Source organism: Euprymna scolopes, chromosome 7 (assembly GCF_053919585.1).
Source record: "Euprymna scolopes isolate OS-2025 chromosome 7, ASM5391958v1, whole genome shotgun sequence".
Lineage (NCBI taxonomy): Eukaryota > Metazoa > Mollusca > Cephalopoda > Sepiida > Sepiolidae > Euprymna > Euprymna scolopes.
Window position 1 is genome coordinate 97,156,126 of NC_136488.1, and position 21,303 is coordinate 97,177,428.

Below are 21,303 nucleotides of genomic sequence, written 5' to 3' on the forward strand. Positions count from 1 at the left end.
TAAGATTATATTTTAAAACTCTTCTTTCTCTCTATTTCAGTTTGTATTTCTCCTCAAACCACAACTCATTTTTGCAACACCCTCTTTGTATTATTACAAGTCTGAATATTCTCTCTGTTTCAGTTTGTATTTCTCCTCATACCACAACTAATCAGTATGCCCTGTATTTAAGAATTCAGGTGATCGCTCATCCCTCTCTCAGTACAGGCCAATAAGTCTCCCGTGCGTCATGAGTAAGTTGCTGGAATCTGTATTAAATACAGAAGTAATCAACCATCTCAACAAAAATAACCTTAGTGACACTCAATATGGTTTCCGTTCTGCTAGATCTACAGCAAATGTGCTTACAGTTATATCTCATAGGATTAGCAAATCTCTCGATAGAGGCAACCTTTCTAGGGCAATTGCTCTTGACATATCTAAGGCCTTTGATAGGGTATGACATAAAGGTTTACTTCACAAGCTCTCTAGCTATGGAATAGCTGGAAATGTCTTCTCAATTATTAAATCATTTCTTTCTGATAGGTTCATAAGAGTAGTAGTTGAGGGGCAAAAATCAGAAGCTCACATTATTAATGCTGGAGTCCCTCAGGGGTCCATCTTGGGCCCAACTCTCTTCCTGATCTACATTAATGATCTTCCAAATCACATCTTTACATCATTTGTAGACATTAATGCTGATGACACTACCATTTATGGTAGCACATCTAAGACAGTAAACGACCAAGTTCTCTCTGATTCTCTCTCCTCTGATCTTGAGCATGTGGTACAATGGGGAAAGAAGTGTTTGGTTACTTTTAATGCATCTAAAACCAAGCTTCTCTCTTTACATCATCAACACTCTGATCCACATCTAGTATCAATTGAAATGAATGGCTCTCGTTTTCAGGAGGCCTCAAGTTTTGACAAGCTTCTGGGCTTAACAGTTACTCCTGATCTTAAGTGGAACACGTACATCACATCTGTTGCCAAGGCTGCTGGAAAAATGGTGGGATCTTTCTATCGATCCAGTAGATATCTCACTGCTGATGCAATTCTCTATCTATATAAGGTACGTCCAAGGATGAAATACTGTTGCCACATCTGGGCAGGAGCTGCTAGAAAGGACTTGTCCTGCCTTGATAAAGTTCAAAATAGACTTCGTAGCCTCGTAGGAGATATCCTTTTCTCTTCCCTGCAACCTCTATCTCATAGAAGAGATGTTGCGAGTTTGTCTCTGATGTATCGTTATTTTCATGGAAAGTGTTCGACTGAGCTTCAGTCTATGGTCCGCCCTCGCCAAACTTTCACAAGAAACACTCGTCTAGCTGAAAACACTATCAATAATTCCCCCCCCACTCGTTATCTGTGCCTAAACCTAAACGTAGATTCCATGAACAAAGATTCTTTCTTAGAACTGCACGCCTGTGGAATTGTGTTCCATTTTCCTGCTTTCCGGCTGACTACAATATGGTTGTCTTCAAGTCTAACATAAACAAGTTCTTGATGAGCCATTCCATATAAGTAATGAAATTTACCGAATTGATTACTATATTGTCCAATTTCTACTGTACACTCTTTAACGCTTATCCTCGAGTGGCCTCTTGGCCTTGATAATGTGGTGATGCCTGTGTAAAGAAAAAGAACACTCATTTTTTGCAAACCCCTCTTTGTAATATAGTTCTGAATAATGAGAAAATCTGAATTTTTTTTAACAAAAACTTTAAAATAACTTTTTTAGATAAATTTTAAAAAACTTCTTTCAGAATAGAAAATCTTTAAAATTTAATAAGGAACATATTTCATATAGGTTTCATGAACAAATATTCAGTACATAACGAGAAAAATAGAGATGAAAATGTCAAAAAGACTGTATAACTAGTTACAGTCAATAGTAGTCCTCACCAGCGAAAGTCTTTGTTATTCTATTATTATTATTTAAAAATGTGTCCTGCTCTTTCGTGCGAGAACTAATATATGCACATATATATACATATCTATATAATTATAAAACTCAAATGACTTTGTAACGAGTGATGTAAACCACTTTCCGGTTTATGACATCCGGTTGCGCATGCGTGCATAAACATTAACCCATAACAACGTAAACAAATAAACACAAATCACTTCTTTTGCAGATTTTCACCTGCGCACTGAAATATTAACGCTTTTATTTCAAAATTATTATTTAACATGGAAAGAGTGGGGGTGTTTTGCAACTATTCTTTATTACAACTGTACTGTCGCTATTTTCTTACAGCTAAACAACTTTAACCTGTTTACAAACATAAGAACAATTGTAGTAAAGCCAAGACTACTACTACTACTACTACTACTACTGTTACTACTACTCATTATCCGTCCCTTTTCTTTCCTTCCTTCCTACTTTTTTATTTTTTGTTTACATTTCTAGATACAAAATAGTTGTGTAAGAACGGTGAATTTGTTGACACATTTACTCATTTGTTTCGATATTAGTTTTATTTTATTTTATTTATTTAGGTTGTATTTTTTTGCTTCAGGTTTTATTAATAATTTTTTTTAGATTTTAAGTTTCTATAACTTGGTTGAAGGATTGCAATATGGGTTTTTCATTCTTATATTTGTCATCAGTAGGTTCATATGCGCTTTTGCTGCTAAATGACTTTCGTCAGCGTTCGATTCGTAGGAAAATCATGTTTAATTTTCGATTTTTGAGCGATTATTCCGAAAAATAAGTAACTTTACACGAATAGGGAGATTTTTTTTCATGTTTGAGTGATCCGTCCGTGATTTTTCATTTTAATATACTTCATAGAAATGCTTCTTTTATATAAAAAAAAACAAACTATTTTCTTTACGTCACAAGTGTCACACTCATACACGAATTCCATAGCTAATACAACATACTGACCCAACAGAAGCCACCAAGCTTAAAACCATACAGAAACACCGCATTTCATAAAATTATCACAGTATCAACACTTCTTGTGCTAATATATTTTATATATTATTTCATAAAGATTTCATGTATAGAAATATAAAAAATTAAAATTTTCTTTAAAAACAAATCCTTGACTTGGTGTTGGCCTACATCTGCAATGGGAAATTTACCTTTCGGTGAGTTTTTTTTTTTTTGCACTAAATGACGGTGTCCATATACACATGAAAAAAGATGGGCCACGGTCGCTTTCATGTTAATAACAGAAAGGCAGCATTCCCTGTTCAGGTTTCTGCTCTGTGGAATAACTTGCCAAAGAATGTCGTGACGATGACTTCCATATCCATGTTTAAAGTGGCCGTAGACACACATTCAAATTGTGTGAGGATGGAAATAGTTTCCACTTGATTATAAACCTACTAATGTTTATGTCTTTATGAATGAAACTAAGATTTTTTTTTAAATAATAGGAAGAAATATTCGCCCGAACTCCTTTCTTCTTGTCAACTCCTGACTTCAACTGTAATCTTTGCCGTCCAAAAAAAAAAAAAAAGAAGACTGTTCTATGCTTTCCCAATCGTCCTTTTTACAGCCGTCGCTCTCCACATATGCAAATTAATTTCATATGTATATTAATAAGCCGTATTTAGATGAAAGTTTTTTTTTTTCTTTCCTTCCTTGATTCTGTCACCCGACATGATAAACAGACGCGCCGTCGCTTGTGTAAGTCACGTTTTGCATTGATTTCGCCATATTCTTTCCCTAAAATTAAAAAAAAAAAAGCAAATCATCTTTTATTTATTTAAATTTAACCATATTATAATTTTGACTTCATTCTATTTTAATTTCACTGTTAACTTTATCAGCACATTCTATCATTATCTCTTGTTCCGATGAATAGGCCCAACCCCACTTCCATATCCTCAGGTTTTGTGGAGAGTCAATACATGCAGTACCGACCAATGGATATTCATTTTTATAAAGAGTTGCACAAAATTCTGACTAAAAATAGCGCAGAAAATTAAGTCATGGTTGAACAGATAGAATTTCCCGTACTTTCTGATAGCGTCTACATCACTCAATGTCTAATCGAATTTTCACTGTATATTATTATCCACAATAAATACATTACCTTATTACAAACGTAACTGAACACCCTATGTTTATTCCTCATAAACTAATATATATATATATATATATATATATATATATATATATATATATATATATATATATATATATATACACATTTATATATATATATATATATATATATACATACATATATATCTATACGATGTATATATATGCATATATATATCCGTATATATATATGCATATATATATATATATATACACACACACATATATATACATACACACACATATGTATATACATATATATTTCTCTCTCTCTCTCTCTCTCTCTCTATATATATATATATATATATATATATATATATATATATATATATACTAGCTGTACCCTGCCACGCGTTGCAGTGGCTCAATTTGGTGTAATGGAAAAATTTAATAAAAGAGAAAATGCATGTTTCTTATATTAGTACAGCAATCCACTGCAAAAAGTGAAAAAGAAGGCGAAACTGAAAAAAATGGTACTCTTGCAGAATTTGATCTGGATACTCGAGAGTTTCTGTCAATCATTCATGTTTTGGACTTGACCAACAATCAGTGGATGAAGCCGAACGTAGCAAAAATGTTGAAACGCTAAATGCTTTTTTTGTTGTTGTTGTTTTAAAAAATGCGAGTTAGTAATTAATATTTGGTTGATGGTGGGGGAGGGGGGTTACTATACACAGATTCGAAAAAGTCGTCCAAAAACAAATAAATGAAAGCAAAGGTAAGGTAAGTTACGTTTCTACCTAATTGGATAATTGTTTAGTGTTTTTATGTAATGTAAAATGTTTAATTGGCTCAAAAAACAGAAATGGTCGCGAATTCTGTTGAATACGTTAAGTTTGGGAAAGTAAGTTGAAAACTAAAAACTATACAAAACAGTGTCTGAAACTCACCGAACATATGTTACCATGACATAGGCTGGCATAATCGGTAGGTTTCTGACAGTATTTTGTATAGTTTTTTTTTAGTTTTAACTCACTTTCTCTAACTGAAAGTAATCAACAGTGTCCACCACCATTTGTAGCTTTCAAATACACCAATAAACACTGTTTTTCGAGTCAACTAAACGTTACATTAAATGAAAAGGGTTTATATTACTAAACACAGATACAAAGAAGTTGTCAAAAAATAAATATATAACAAATAAATGTTATCAAAGGCAAGAAAAGTAAGTGTTCTACCTAACTGGATAAGATTTTAGTGTTTTTATGTAATGAATAATCGGTTAAAAAACATTCAATGTTTATCGGTATATCTGAAAAATACAAATGGCGGCAGACTGTATCGAACACGTTAAGTTTGGGGAAATTTTGGGAAAATGAGTTTAAACTAAAAAACTATACAAAATACTGTTAGGAACTCACTCAATATATGTTACCATGATGTAGGCTGGCATATAATCGGTGGTTTTAAACTTTTGCTCGATACAGGTGACGACTTTTAAAAATCCCTTTTAGTGATTACCTGGTTTGAGGATATTTGTACAACTAAACGGCAAATCTGCTCAAAAAAATCCGGTATTATTTTACTTTAAGGCCCGTTTCACGTTCATATATAACGAAATATTTTATTGTAGATTTCGGTGTGCTAAAAACGAATCTGCAAACCGTTTACGTAGCAAAAAAAAAGTTTTCATGACATTCATGAAATTACTTTTTCGAAAAGTGGGTGATCACTTTTCAATGTAAATTTAACTTAGAATGAGCACCCACTTTCTGGCCACCTGAGAGAGGGGCATTTTTCTGTTTCTTGGCTAAAAAGTTTTTTGTTTGATTTCTTTTGCATGGTAATAACCCCTGAACTCTGGGACTATTTTCCATTTAACAGCCGTAGCCTTCGTTTACGCTATGCGTAAGCATAAACAAAAGCTGTTTAGCCAATAAACATGGGAAAAAATCCCCCCTCTCTCAGGTGGCTAGAAAGTGGGCGCTCATTTTAAGTTAAATTTACATGGAAAAGTGATCGCCACTTTTTCGAAAAAGTAATTTCTTCATATCATAAAAACTATTTTTTTGCGACGGAAACGGTTTGCAGATTCGTTTTTAGCACATCAAAATCTACAAAAAATTTTTTGTTATTTACGAACGTGAGACGCACAGCCCTTAATGGAAAATTATATCAAAAATCCGGGGGAAAATAGTTTTCAATAAAAACAGCAAATGAATTCGATAGAAAAAAAAATGGATGCTATTTTTTTTTTCTTTCTGTGTGTTTCTTGGCTAAAAAGTCTTTTTGTTTTATTTCTTTTGCATGGTATTAACCCCTGAACTCTGGGACTATTTTCCATTTCACAGACGTAGCCTTTGTTTATGCTATGCGTGAGCATAAACGGAAACTGTTAAATATGCATTCGCGTACCAAACTGCCTTGTCAAAAAAACCTTTAAGCCAATAAACACGAAAATAAATGCCCCTTCCTCAGGTGGCCAGAAAGTGGGTGCTCATTTTAAGTTAAATTTAGATGGAAAAGTGATCACCCACTTTTTGGAAAAAAAAATTTCTTCAGATCATGAAAACTATTTTTGTACTCCTTGAGCGTTGAGTTCCATGGCGACCCGCAGTATTATTTAATGGTCGTTCCCTTAGTACCCCTTAGTCAAGGCTAACGCATGCGCACGTAACATTTTTTATTTATTTACTTACGTGGTGGAGTTTCTATACTGATAGGTTTTTTGAAATTTTTTCACTGGATTATTATTGATTGAACACTAACCAGATTATGTAAAACAATTGAAAAAAAAAAAAAACATTTCAACATTTGAAAGGGGTACTCACTTTTTAGTTACCACGTTCTGGTAAATCGGTCACTTTTTATTTATTTATTTATTTTTTTTCTAAATACGGAAGTGTCTTCGGGAGATATAAAATGGTCGCATGTTGACGAAGCAATGTATCGGGAGGCGTACGGGATGAAAAATTATTGGTAAATTTTTAGATTAGGTCCACCTCCTCAATTTTTTTTTAAATGACGACTTGAAATGGTTTTCGACTATGCTGAATACGAAAATCGCATCGAAATTTTGCAGAAATAAGTAGTTATCAAGATATAAAAAGTTGTATTATGCATTGTAATCTTTGGCGGCCATCTTTTTTACGTGTGTGTGTTTGTTTATGGCGCGTGTGCACGTAAAAAGATGGCCGCCGAAGAATACAATACATAATACAACTATTTATTTCCGGAAAATTTCAATGCAATTTGCGTGTTCAGCATACTCGGAAACCTATAAATGTCGTCATTGAAAGGAAAATTGTGGAGGTGGACCTAATCTAAAAAAATACCAAATTATTAAACATTTCTCCAGCATGTTAGTGAAATTTATAATACTTTTAAAAAATTAAAAAGAAACAAAACAAAAGTTTTGAAAAAAAACCCACCTTTTACAAAAACAATTTTAAAAAAAACCCCACAAACTGACTAAATAAGTAAAAAAAAAAAATAATTAAAAATCTCGAAACTTTATTTTCATGAAAACAATAAAAAAAGTCCTGTTCTCTCTATTTTTTTTTCTTTGAGAAACAAATATATTTCTGACTTACAAATGCGGTAGAGACTCATCATTTTTACTTTCTATGGTTTTGATATACCGCGTTTTTATTGCTTACAAAATGGGTGACTGATTTATCAGAACGTTGTAACTAAAAAGTGAGCACCACTTTCAAATGTCGAAATAATGATTTCTTTTTTACATTTTTTTTTTAATAATCTGTTTAATTAGTGTCCAATCAATAATAATCCAGTGAAAAAAAATTCCAAAAACCTATAAGTATAGAAATTAAGCATGGGAGTAATGGTTGTACAACAACGTCGCCTTTCGCACTTTTACAAACATTTTTTAAAAAAAGTAACTAAACCATTTATTGATAATTTGTCACGTGTACAAACATTTATTTATTTACGTAGGCTTAACTCCTTTCATGAATAAGAAAAGTTTTACTCTTTAAGAATAATAAAAGGAAAAAGTTACTGAACATTTATAAAAGGACTTCTTTTCATGAAGGCCAGAGGAATAGTTAGCCGAAAATTCGTGAAACAACAACTAATAAAGATGAGAATAATAGTCCGCAATAAATAAAAATGGTGCTAATGCAGAGAGCGATCCGCGCTACTTTTTAAATCATATTTCCACGTTTAAATAACGTTTTACGATATGTTTTTTTTTTATTTATTCAATTGTAAGGTTAAAGTACAGAATAGGTACAAAACATCCTTACCTCCCCATGTTAAGAATGAATTTTTAAATAATAACATTATTTCAGCACGGATCACTGTCTGCATGAGTAATCTTATATAGAAAAACAAAAAAAAAACTCAAAAGCAAGCAACAAACTTTTTTTTTTTGGCCTTATATAATAAAGAAAAGATGTGTAAATTAAAAAATTTGGAAGATAAACAAATGAAATATGTTTTTTTTTTTTTTTTTTTTTTTTTACTTATCGAGTTAACAGAAAATGAAACCTTTCGTCGATTCGTGGCTGTGAAATGAATCGAACCGGAAGTTCAGTTTTATCAACAGAACAGATTCGCAGAAACGGTTAAAAAAATATATTTATTTTATTTAATATTTTAATTTTAATTAGGTAAATTTATTTTAATAACATAAAAACATACCTCGACTCTAAAAATGGGTTGTCTGAAAATTTCAAATAAATTGGTAACGTAGAAATATGGTTTTATTCTTTTAGAACGAACCAACTTTATATATATATATATATATATATATATATATATATATATATATATATATATATTGGGTATTTATTAATTTATACAGGAACATGCCCGACCCGGATATCTACTCAGCTGTGCGGATTACCCAATATATAGCTCGGATCTTTACCTGACTGATTTAAAGAATGTTCACCATGGATTTTACCACGCAATTTGGATCTACAATTTTCATATTGTTTTCTTCAAATTCTCTTGCTATATGACTTCTGATTAATCATTTATTTTGACTTTGATTTTCCATGTCTCACTGACATAGGGTACATACTTTTATAAATATTTGCTAATATTTTCTCCTCTGATGAGATGTTAGACATCGAAACCCTATAGGTTAAGGAGATTAAATTTCTAAAGTATTCTTTGTCTTGCTTAGAATAATAAAAATTCTTTGATATGAAACTCAAACATTTCATTTCAAAAAGTTTTTTTTTAATTCATTTAAACACTACAGTAAATATTTTGCTCTCTCTTGCATATCGAGCAATTCTTATTTATATAGGGAAATACTTAGAGAATATTACTGCCAGTAATATTTTGTAAATCTTATAATCACAGGTTTCCATACCAACTGATTGTTAAATAAAATTATTTTGAAGATGAGAAAATAAAAAATATATATTTGCTCCACAATACTATTGAGCACCTTCTTCAGGTTTTTGCTAATTACAAGTTTTGCTATATATATATATATATATATATATATATATATATATATATATATATATATATATATATATATATATATATAGTTTATTAGTAGTATATATATATATAGTTTATTAGTAGTATATATATAGTTTATTAGTAGTATATATATATAGTTTATTAGTATATATATATATATAGTTTATTAGTATATATATATATATAGTTTATTAGTATATATATATATATAGTTTATTAGTATATATATATATATAGTTTATTAGTATATATATATATATATATATATAGTTTATTAGTATATATATATATATATATAGTTTATTAATAGTATATATATATATATATATATATATATATATATAGTTTATTAATAGTATATATATATATATATATATATATATATATATATATAGTTTATTAGTAGTATATATATATATATATATATAGTTTATTAGTAGTGTGTATATATATATATATATATAAATATAGTTTATTAGTAGTATATATATATATATATATATATATATAGTTTATTAGTAGTATATATATATACATACTAATAATAAACTATATATATATATATATATATATATATATATATACTAGCTGGCTGCCCCTCATACATGTCATATGTGACGTCATAACATATAAAATATATGCTATGACATCATTATGAACAAACCAAGAAACAAACAGGAATACAGATTTATTATAATATATATTAGTGATTAGTGATGAGACGATTAATCGGAATCGGAAAAATCGTAACATTTGGGGTATCGGAATCGGAAAAATTTGTACCTATTTTCTGATGCCAAAAACGATTATTTGTTTTTATTTGATTTTGTTTAAAACAAAATATTATCCAATGTTGGTAGTGATAATAAAATAATAAACATTTATTGATTTTAAACTATCGGTAAAACTTAAATCTGTAGATCCCCCCCTCCCAGCATATATGATTTTACGTTTGAGAAAATATATGCATATTTAATGTGTTTTTGTAATCGGGATAAAATAACAACTTTAATGTTAAATATTAAGAGATTTTTAGAGATTTATAAAGAATTAGAATTTGTAATTGCATCGGAATCGGAAAATTAAGACTAAATCGGCAATTGTATCAGAATTGGAGGAAATATTGGTATCATCCTATCACGAATATATATATATATATATATATACATATATATATATATACATATATATATATACATATATATATATATACATATATATATATATATACATATATATATATATATATATATATATATATATACATATATATATATATATACATATATATATATATATATATACATATATATATATATATATATACATATATACATATATATATATATATATATATATATATATATATATATATATACATATATATATATATATATATACATATATATATATATATATATACATATATACATATATATATATATATATATATATATATATATATATATATATATATATATATACGGCATAATCGTGTTGACACACTGGTTCTCGTCAGATCACCGAAGTTAAGCACCGTTGAGCCTGGTTAGTACCAGATGGGTGACCATTTGGGAATTCTCGGCGCTATATGTGCTCTCCGCTTATCTCAGCATTTGTTTCCAGTCGTCCTGTACATACACTTCACTTGCCACTGGTATTTAAACAATGTCGACTCAGGAGAGGTGTGGTTAGAGATTGCGCACCTTCTGCCACAAAAATTTTTCACACACAGGCACCCCAACGGTGGGTATCCATAGTCTGTTAAAGACTGAAGGAGGACTTTATTTATATATATATATATATATATATATATATATATATATATATATATATATATATATAATGAAAGAAAGAAATCAAGATTTTAAATTAAAGTTTACAAGGAAATTTATAGTTTGTCAGGATACTCCAAAAACAATTTTCAAGAAATCCTTATTCCGCGGAGTCTCAAAGAATGCTATTTTTCTCTTTAGAGGAAGAAAAATATGAGCAAATTATTAGCCGAGCTAAGAATTTGCTGGTTATGGCATCAAATGAAACAGCACTTTACTGTGATTCATCTTAAAATGAAAAAAAAAAATGTTTATGTCGATTTTTTTCTTCAGCATTTTATGACTTACCATCACAAAGTACTGTTTCATTTAATTTAATTCATTTAACCAGCAAATTATCACCTAACTAATCTCAACTTATTGCAAACCCTTTTTTTCAAACTCTAGGAAGTAGAAACAGAAGAAGAAATCCTATACTGTTTTGGTTTAGCATTAGAAAGGGGGGGGGGCGGGGGAGCATTTGTATTTGACTCCAGTTGAGACAAGTTGTCTGATGAGGCTGGATTTTGAAAAAAATCACAGCTGGAACATGTATGCACATATGTAGCTAATAATGTTTGTATAAATAAAGAAAATTATGCAATAATACAGCTGTCTTTGTTATTGAGCACTATTTAATGAACACTAGAGTTCAATTGGATCAACATCTAAGAAAACACAGCAATACAACCATCTCGTACATACAAAAGTAACATTGTCTGTCTGAGGAACGATCTCTACTAAACTCCTTTCTCAATTTTCGTTCTACAGACTTGAAACTTGATATATAGTTGATTTGGGCCTGCGGAACAAATTTGATTTGGTTTTTCGCTGGTAAAAATAACTAACGAGTCAAAATGAAAAAACAACAGAACTTGGCAGGTGTAAGTCAACTTAAAAATGTTTATGTACACATGCGCAAATATACATTGATATCTTTTACAAAGTTATTTTTCCAGTTTTTATAAATATTAGGACATAGTACTGATGCTATCGAATAAGACTGCAGAGCTATATGTTTTGCTTTTGGTTTTGATTCAAGCTGATGGCACCGAAGTCAAATTGTTTAAAACTTTTGAAATCACTACCATATATTGGGTACAATGTAATAATAAATAGAGTATTGGCTCTATAATAATGAATACAAAATCTGTGTGAATTAAAAGATTATATTTAAGCATATTTTACAATCAGGCCACATTGGGTGGCCTGCTAGTTATACAATATATATATATATATATATATATATATATATATATATATATATATATATATATCCTATATAATATTTTGATTGCAGAAATTCCCCTCTGGACCAAAGTACCGTAGGTTTGCAACAACATATACCAAATACAAATTTATTATTCTTAGAATATTAGTCACTATCTTATGTAACTTTAGAACGACATTTTAGATACATTTAGTTGTTATAATAAAATCCTACATTTCATCCTAGGAGCAACATCATCACAATCGTAACATCTTTAAACGAAGCAGTTCCTATTTTTCCCTCTAAATCTAAAGTCCTCACACCACCCCACATCAAGACTGGGAAGAAATATACACATTATAACTATATTGTCCTGGCATCCTTCATAACTGGATCATACGCTCATAGACATACAATTATCTTCCCATTTCCTGAATCAAAAATAATAATTTCTTCTTCCTAAAATTCTGCTGAATTCTAAATTGGTTGGGAGCTGAACAATTGCTTATTCCGGATTATACACCTTCTTATAAAAACAGCCTCAACAAATATGATCGTTTTCTCTAGATGAAGCAATCGTTTTGTAAACATTAAACCAAACACAAAAATATTAACCGCTCTCACAGTTACCTACACACACTTTATCACCACGCAAATACTCCCTAACAAAAAAAAAATCCCTGAAACAAAAAACATAACATTTACAGATAGCGTTGTTTTCTTTTTTCGATTTTGAAACTCAGTACTAATCTGACAACGATGCCATTTCTTGGGCGTTTCCTTTTTTTTTAAATTTTATTTATATCTTTTCCATATCTATGCACGCATTAACATTGCGCAAATATCTCCTAAAAAAAAAAAAAAAAAAACGCAGAAACATAACATTAATATTTATGCATACTACTGCTTAGTTTTCGTTTTAGGCATTAACCACTTAGAATTAAGTCGACGCCCCAATATGTTATGCAGGTATTTGATTATAGACCAATTATAAAGACACTTGGCTTTAAAATAACGCTTTTTCTTTCTTTTTGTTCACAGTATTTGTGCATGGGGATTCTAACAGCAATTATCAAGGTTAAATTTGGACCAAATATTTTGATACCCCCCCACTCACAAGATGGGGTGTCTATTCCGAAAGCTGTTCTTAACATGGGGATGTTGTGGGTGATCATTCCAAATGCCGTTATTAACATGAGAATGTCTATTAACATATTCTTAACATGGGTAGATTGGGGGTTGGGCAACAACAACAACAACAACAACCATACTTTATTTTTTACAAAAGGGCCATGTTTGATTATAAACCAATTATTCTTTTTTTAATTAATCAATTTTTTTTTAGATAACATTTTACCTTAGATCTATCTACACACCTTTCTATAAAATGGTAACAGGTTTTCCACTATGCTGATTAATAATATCTCATTTATATTTGACGGATACAAATAGTTTTCACGATATAAAGACCTGTATTCTGCACTTTAAATCACTGGCTGCCAGATTAGTACTCACGAGGAAGAACAAATCTAATTATATCCGACCGACACTGCCACCCCCAAATTTCTTTGTTGGTTCATATTATTTGTGTGTGAGGATCCTGACAGCAATTATCAAGGTTAAATTTGTGCCAAATATTTTGATAGCCACCTCCACTCAAAAATGGGGTGTATCTGAAAGCCGTTCTTAACATGGGGATGTTGCAGGTGACCATTCAGAAAGCCGTTCTTAACATGAGGAGGTTGGGGGTCTCCATTCTGAAAACTGTTCTTAACATGAGGAGGTTGGAGGTTGAGCAACAACAACAACAACCGTACTTTACTTTTTCTTCGAGGGGGAGGCATGCTTCCACTGGGTAACACAGGTTAACGGGTCCTGCTAGTATATATATATATATATACATATATATATATATATATATATATATATATATATATATATATGTGTGTGTGTGTGTGTGTGTGTGTGTGTGAACAGATTACTAGGACAACAAAATGGTTTGATGAATTTCAGAGGAAACATTTATTTCATGAAAATGAAGGAGGGGGGTTGAAAAGAAAGAAAATTGGTAAATTTTTCTTGAAAGCTTTATTGTGTAGCCGTCTAATAGGAAATATTAGGATGAGAAATTAAAAACTAAGAAAATCATATATATATATATATATATATATATATATATATATATATATATATATATATATAGCTGTCCCGACCCAAGGTTGCCTAGTAGACTTCATTTTAATTTCCGCTTTGCTTTTATTGTTTACCTATGCCTAAGTTTGTATTAAATTATTTTTGTAAATATGATTTTCAAAGCTAAATTTAAATATTATGATATCGTTTGCCGATTGAGTTATTAAATTGATTAAATTATTTTAAAACTATTACTAAACTTGTTGAACTGAGGTTATTATATTTTTTATTAATGGGCCATCATTCATTAAGGCCGTAAGCCTACTCAAGGATAAAATCAATGAGTTTGTGAACTGTGAGACAAACACCTTGAGGCTAGAAACAACGGTTGAAACTGGACAGAATTGAATAGCGTAAAAGATATGCGAGTGGCATTTTTGGCTGTCTAGATTGTAATGTTGATTTTCATTTGAAATGCGTAATTTATTATTAATTAATAATAAATTAATTATAATTAATAAACGTCATTAATTAGCATGTGGAAACGTGTGTTCTGATTTTATTATTTGATGCCAAATGCACAACTTTTTTATATACTAAAGAGTCACTGCTTGTCAAGGCTCGAATAGCATTCGAGGATAAAGGTTAATAAGTTTATCAGGTAGACGGTGAGGCAACACCTTGAGGAATTGGAGACGTTGGTTGGCATTGGACAAATTTTGATTATCTAAGAGAACAGTTCATCAAAAATCTGTTAACATTGTACTTAAAAACGACCATATTGTAGTAAGATGAGAAACAATGCCGTGGTATTGTGTTCTAGAGATGGACAGGTTTTAGAAAGATACTCTACCGATGAAAATTCCATTCAGCTCCAAACACCAAAAGGAAAATAAGAACACAGGGAAGTGGTTACAGAAACTTATTAATATAGAGATTAATTTCTCTAATATAGTCTAACTCTGAAAAGAAATATTAGGCATATTGGAAGTTAAAACACACTTTTTAAAGAGAAAAAAAATGTCTCCATTCTAACAGTTTTCTGAGCCGGAATAAGCATTTTCAGGAAAGAACTGAAACTCAATATAATATACTTCTGACAAGCTCCACAATGTTGTTGCATCCCTGTGCTTATTTTACAAGTACTTTCACGGAATGTACCCCAACAAACTTATTGCATTTGTACCCCTATCAATGTAAATACTCCCAGGCAACCCAACAAGTAGCAAAACCCCACCCATTCATTGAAGAGATGTCCTGATGCCGGGAAACTTTCTACTCTTAATAGTTCTTTCCTCGGACTGCTTGCCTTTGGAATTCTCTCACTGCTCTACCGACTGTAACAACACCCAGAAATTTAAATGTAATCTAAAGAAACTTCTTGTTGCACAACTCCCCACTTTGGATGCCCCCTCGATCAGGCACTGTATCACCTTATGTCGCAGTAGTAATATATATTGTTTGAAGTAAAAATAAAAATATTAGTGTACCCCGTGTTTGATGCAACATAGTGAAATGAAAACTTAAAAATTAGGCCAGTCTAAATCAAGTATCGATATGTCTATGGAATTGTCATTTGTTTTTGACTTTCTGAATCCCACAAAATAACTGTATCATCAATTAATTGAAAAAAAAAAAAAAGAAAAACTAATAAAGTTCTCAGTTGTAGGTTCTATAATAACTAATATAAAGTATTTATTTTTAAAAAATATATACATAATAGTATCAGTTGGGTGTACCAAGGTTTCAATCGAAATGACCAACTTATAGGGAGAGGCCGACTCTTCAGCACCATTAAGTGGGAAAACAGTTTGAGAAAAACAAAAAAGTCTGTCTCTCTTCTACACTAGACTCGGCATGGTCAGATCGATGAAACCTAAGTACACTCTATAGACACTGTAATGTATAGATTTTTAAATAAAATGTTTTTGTTATATGTGCACGCACAGGCATATGCATTATGTAAAGATGTTTAATGCATCAAGTAACTAATTGCGATCTTTGGAGATTCCAATTTGGTACAGATGAATAATTAATTCTCTTCCCATGTTTATCCACAAATCGGTTGATTATTCAAAATTAATTGGCAATAAAAACAGTTTGTTTTCATATGTTTATTACACACACACACACACACACACACACACACACACACACACACACACACACACACACAAACTCATTTTCCAACTGTATTTCCTTTTTTTGTGACATTACAAACAATTTAATATTTAATAGAAATTACAAGTATGGTGACGTTGTGGTTGGATTAATGAAGGGAACCATTATGAAGTTTACTTCCGGGAAAGAAAAAGAAATCTCATAATGACTAACTCCTACTAACGGTAAATTGTTTGTTTCCTTAACGCTTTTTTTTTTGTATACGCTAATGATAAATCAAAATACAGGTTAAAATATACCTAGAGTGATATTTGGAAAAAAAACTGCTTTAATTGTTCTAATGAGATCACCGAAGTTAAGCGCTGATGAACCTAATCAGAGCCAGATGGGTGACCATGTGGGACTACAAAATGCTGTATGTAAAAGACGTAGATGCGTGCCTGCAAAAACGGCAAAACATAACATCGTCATCTCTCCTGGTCAGGATATACATGCGACTGAGAAGAACTTGTAAAATTAAGATGCCCTAGAATCTTCTTCCTTAGAAGAAAGTCAGTTAAACCCACCCAAGATAAATGCCACTTTGTTCAATTTTATATATATATATATATATATATAAATATAAATAATATTTGCGTTGAAAATAATTAAATATTTCATATAAAATATAAGCATGTAGAGTTCCTATTTACAATGCCCCCGCACGGGACAGAGTTAGACACCAGGGTCGTTTTTTAACGTGGAGAAAAGGAACAAAAATAAAAATTGTCTCAGTCGTGAAGGATTTTTCCTCCACTGAGAGAGAACAAGAAATTGAAGTGCAGCATCTGAAGAACAGATGGTATTTATTTGCTACCCCACCGAGCAAATCAGGCACAAGGCCGATTTTTAATGTGAGGAGTGAAGGGGAAATGGGGACCAACTTCCCGGGGAGTAGGGGAGTTGGATAGTGAAAATTGGTATGAAAGGTTGCCCCTACATTGACCAAGGTCTTATATGTGAGGTTGCCCACACATATGGTCTTTGCTTGCAGTATCTGAAGAACAGATGGTATTTATTTGCTCCCCCACCGAGCAAATTAGGCACAAGGCCGATTTTTAAAGTGAGGAGTGAAGGGGAAATGGGGACCAACTCCCCGGGGAGTAGGGGAGTTGGATAATGACAATTGGTATGAAGGGTTGCCCCTACATTGACCAAGGTCTTATATGTGAGGTTGCCCACACATATGGTCTTTGCTTGCAGTATCTGAAGAACAGATGGTATTTATTTGCTCCCCCACCGAGCAAATTAGGCACAAGGCCGATTTTTAATGTGGGGAGTGAAGGGAGGGGGAAGGGAAAGGGGAGACCAGCTCCCGAGAGGTGGGAAATGGGAGCTGGTTAATGGTCAGGCATGTGGGGTTGCCCCCACATCTGGTCTTTGCTAGTCCTTGCTAGTCATAGCTTGCAGTATCTGCCGGAACAGATGGTATTTATTTGCTCCCCCACCGAGCAAATTAGGCACAAGGCCGATTTTTAATGTGGGGAGTGAAGGGAGGGGGGAGGGGAAAAGGGGACCAGCTCCCGAGAGGTGGGAAATGGGAGCTGGTTAAAGGTCAGACATGTGGGGTTGCCCCCACATCTGGTCTTTGCTAGTCATAGCTAGTCATAGCTTGCAGCATCTGCCGGAACAGATGGTATTTATTTGCTCCCCCACCGAGCAAATTAGGCACAAGGCCGATTTTTAATGTGAGGAGTGAAGGGAGGGGGAAGGGAAAAAGGGGACCAACTCCCGAGAGGTGGGAAATGGGAGCTGGTTAAAGGTCAGGCATGTGGGGTTGCCCCCACATCTGGTCTTTGCTAGTCATAGCTAGTCATAGCTAGTCATAGCTTGCAGCATCTGCCGGAACAGATGGTATTTATTTGCTCCCCCACCGAGCAAATTAGGCACCAGGCCGATTTTTAATGTGAGGAATGAAGGGAGGGGGAAGGGAAAAAGGGGACCAGCTCCCGAGAGGTGGGAAATGGGAGCCGGTTAATGGTCAGGCATGTGGGGTTGCCCCCACATCTGGTCTTTACTAGTCATAGCTAGTCATAGCTTGCAGTATCTGCCGGAACAGATGGTGTTTATTTGCTCCCCCACCGAGCAAATTAGGCACAAGGCCGATTTTTAATGTGGGGAGTGAAGGGAGGGGGGAGGGGAAAAGGGGACCAGCTCCCGAGAGGTGGGAAATGGGAGCTGGTTAAAGGTCAGACATGTGGGGTTGCCCCCACATCTGGTCTTTGCTAGTCATAGCTAGTCATAGCTTGCAGCATCTGCCGGAACAGATGGTATTTATTTGCTCCCCCACCGAGCAAATTAGGCACAAGGCCGATTTTTAATGTGAGGAGTGAAGGGAGGGGGAAGGGAAAAAGGGGACCAACTCCCGAGAGGTGGGAAATGGGAGCTGGTTAAAGGTCAGGCATGTGGGGTTGCCCCCACATCTGGTCTTTGCTAGTCATAGCTAGTCATAGCTAGTCATAGCTTGCAGCATCTGCCGGAACAGATGGTATTTATTTGCTCCCCCACCGAGCAAATTAGGCACAAGGTCGATTTTTAATGTGAGGAATGAAGGGAGGGGGAAGGGAAAAAGGGGACCAGCTCCCGAGAGGTGGGAAATGGGAGCCGGTTAATGGTCAGGCATGTGGGGTTGCCCCCACATCTGGTCTTTACTAGTCATAGCTAGTCATAGCTTGCAGTATCTGCCGGAACAGATGGTGTTTATTTGCTCCCCCACTGAGCAAATTAGGCACAAGGCCGTTTTTAATGTGAGGTAAAAACCAGCTCCCCTTAAAGTAGGCAAAAAGGGGGCACTCTGGTTACCAAAAATAATAATTGTCCCAGTATAGAGGGTTTCCTCTCCATTGACTGGTACAAATTATCTTAAGTGCAGTATCTGCCGGAACAGATGGTATTTATTTGCTCCCCCACTGAGCAAATTAGGCACAAGGCCGTTTTTAATGTGAGGTAAAAACCAGCTCCCCTAAAAGTAGGCAAAAAGGGGGCACTCTGGTTACCAAAAATAATAATTTTCCCAGTATAGAGGGTTTCCCCTCCATTGACTGGTACAAATTATCTTAAGTGCAGCATCTGCCGGAACAGATGGTATTTATTTGCTCCCCCACCGAGCAAATTAGGCACAAGGCCGATTTTTAATGTGAGGAGTGAAGGGAGGGGGAAGGGAAAGGGGAGACCAGCTCCCGAGAGGTGGGAAATGGGAGCTGGTTAAAGGTCAGGCATGTGGGGTTGCCCCCACATCTGGTCTTTGCTAGTCATAGCTAGTCCTAGCTAGTCATAGCTTGCAGTATCTGCCGGAACAGATGGTATTTATTTGCTCCCCCACCGAGCAAATTAGGCACAAGGCCGATTTTTAATGTGAGGAGTGAAGGGAGGGGGAAGGGGAAAAGGGGACCAGCTCCCGAGAGGTGGGAAATGGGAGCTGGTTAAAGGTCAGACATGTGGGGTTGCCCCCACATCTGGTCTTTGCTAGTCATAGCTAGTCATAGCTTGCAGTATCTGCCGGAACAGATGGTATTTATTTGCTCCCCCACCGAGCAAATTAGGCACAAGGCCAATTTTTAATGTGAGGAGTGAAGGGAGGGGGAAGGGAAATGGGGACCAGCTCCCGAGAGGTGGGAAATGGGAGCTGGTTAAAGGTCAGACATGTGGGGTTGCCCCCACATCTGGTCTTTGCTAGTCATAGCTAGTCATAGCTAGTCATAGCTTGCAGCATCTGCCGGAACAGATACTACACTTTGATCTTGACAATAAGGCCAAGTCATGTTCAAATAAGCATGTAAAATTACGGTTAGAATGTGGTTGGGTTTCATTAACCCAACCACAAATTAATATGAAGTTGAATCATGGGAAAGAAAAAGAAAACATTTGACAGAGGACTAACTACTATTAATAAGAACTTCATATGCTTATCTTTTATAAAATTGTTTTTTTTTTTATGTAAATACATCACATGAATAGATAAAACAAATATAAATTACTTCTTAACTGTATTTGCTTTTTTTTCTACCTTGATGTTCCCAGTGTCAAGTGGAATGTCCACAAACAGACTTTCTTCACATGTGCTTTTCATCTGTGGAACATGTTGCCACAGGATTGCTTCCCTGCAAATTACAAACTTCAAAACCAATGTCAACATATTCCTATCTAGAATTGTCTCCAGATATATTTGGACTTGATTCTGGCAACCATTCTATTTCATTAACAATTATCCTCAAATGACATGTGGCCTTGATAAGCAGTAACCCCTTTTAGTAAGAAAATACTAAAAACAATATATTAAAATTAGGTACATCTTGTCATACTTGAAAATCTCATCAGATTTCGAATAGAAACATTCTTTTTAATCAACGAGGTTAACTTGCCATCATTCCATCGGCCATGACAGGTAGAAGTCTTAAGTAATTTGTAATTATATTCTTAGTATCGAACCTTCAACTGCCAGAAGACTTTCACTCCAAACTGATTTTACTTGGCACTTTTATCCGTTGTGTTATGGGTCCTTCTAGATAAAGTGCTAAGTCATAATCAGTTATAAGTGG

At 33.4% G+C, this 21,303-nt stretch overlaps 1 pseudogene; it reads left to right on the forward strand.

Annotated features, from left to right (window-relative positions):
* The first annotated feature begins 10,927 nt into the window (after positions 1 to 10,927).
* On the forward strand, positions 10,928 to 11,044 carry LOC145280434 (5S ribosomal RNA; annotated as a pseudogene).
* The last annotated feature ends 10,259 nt before the right edge of the window (positions 11,045 to 21,303 follow it).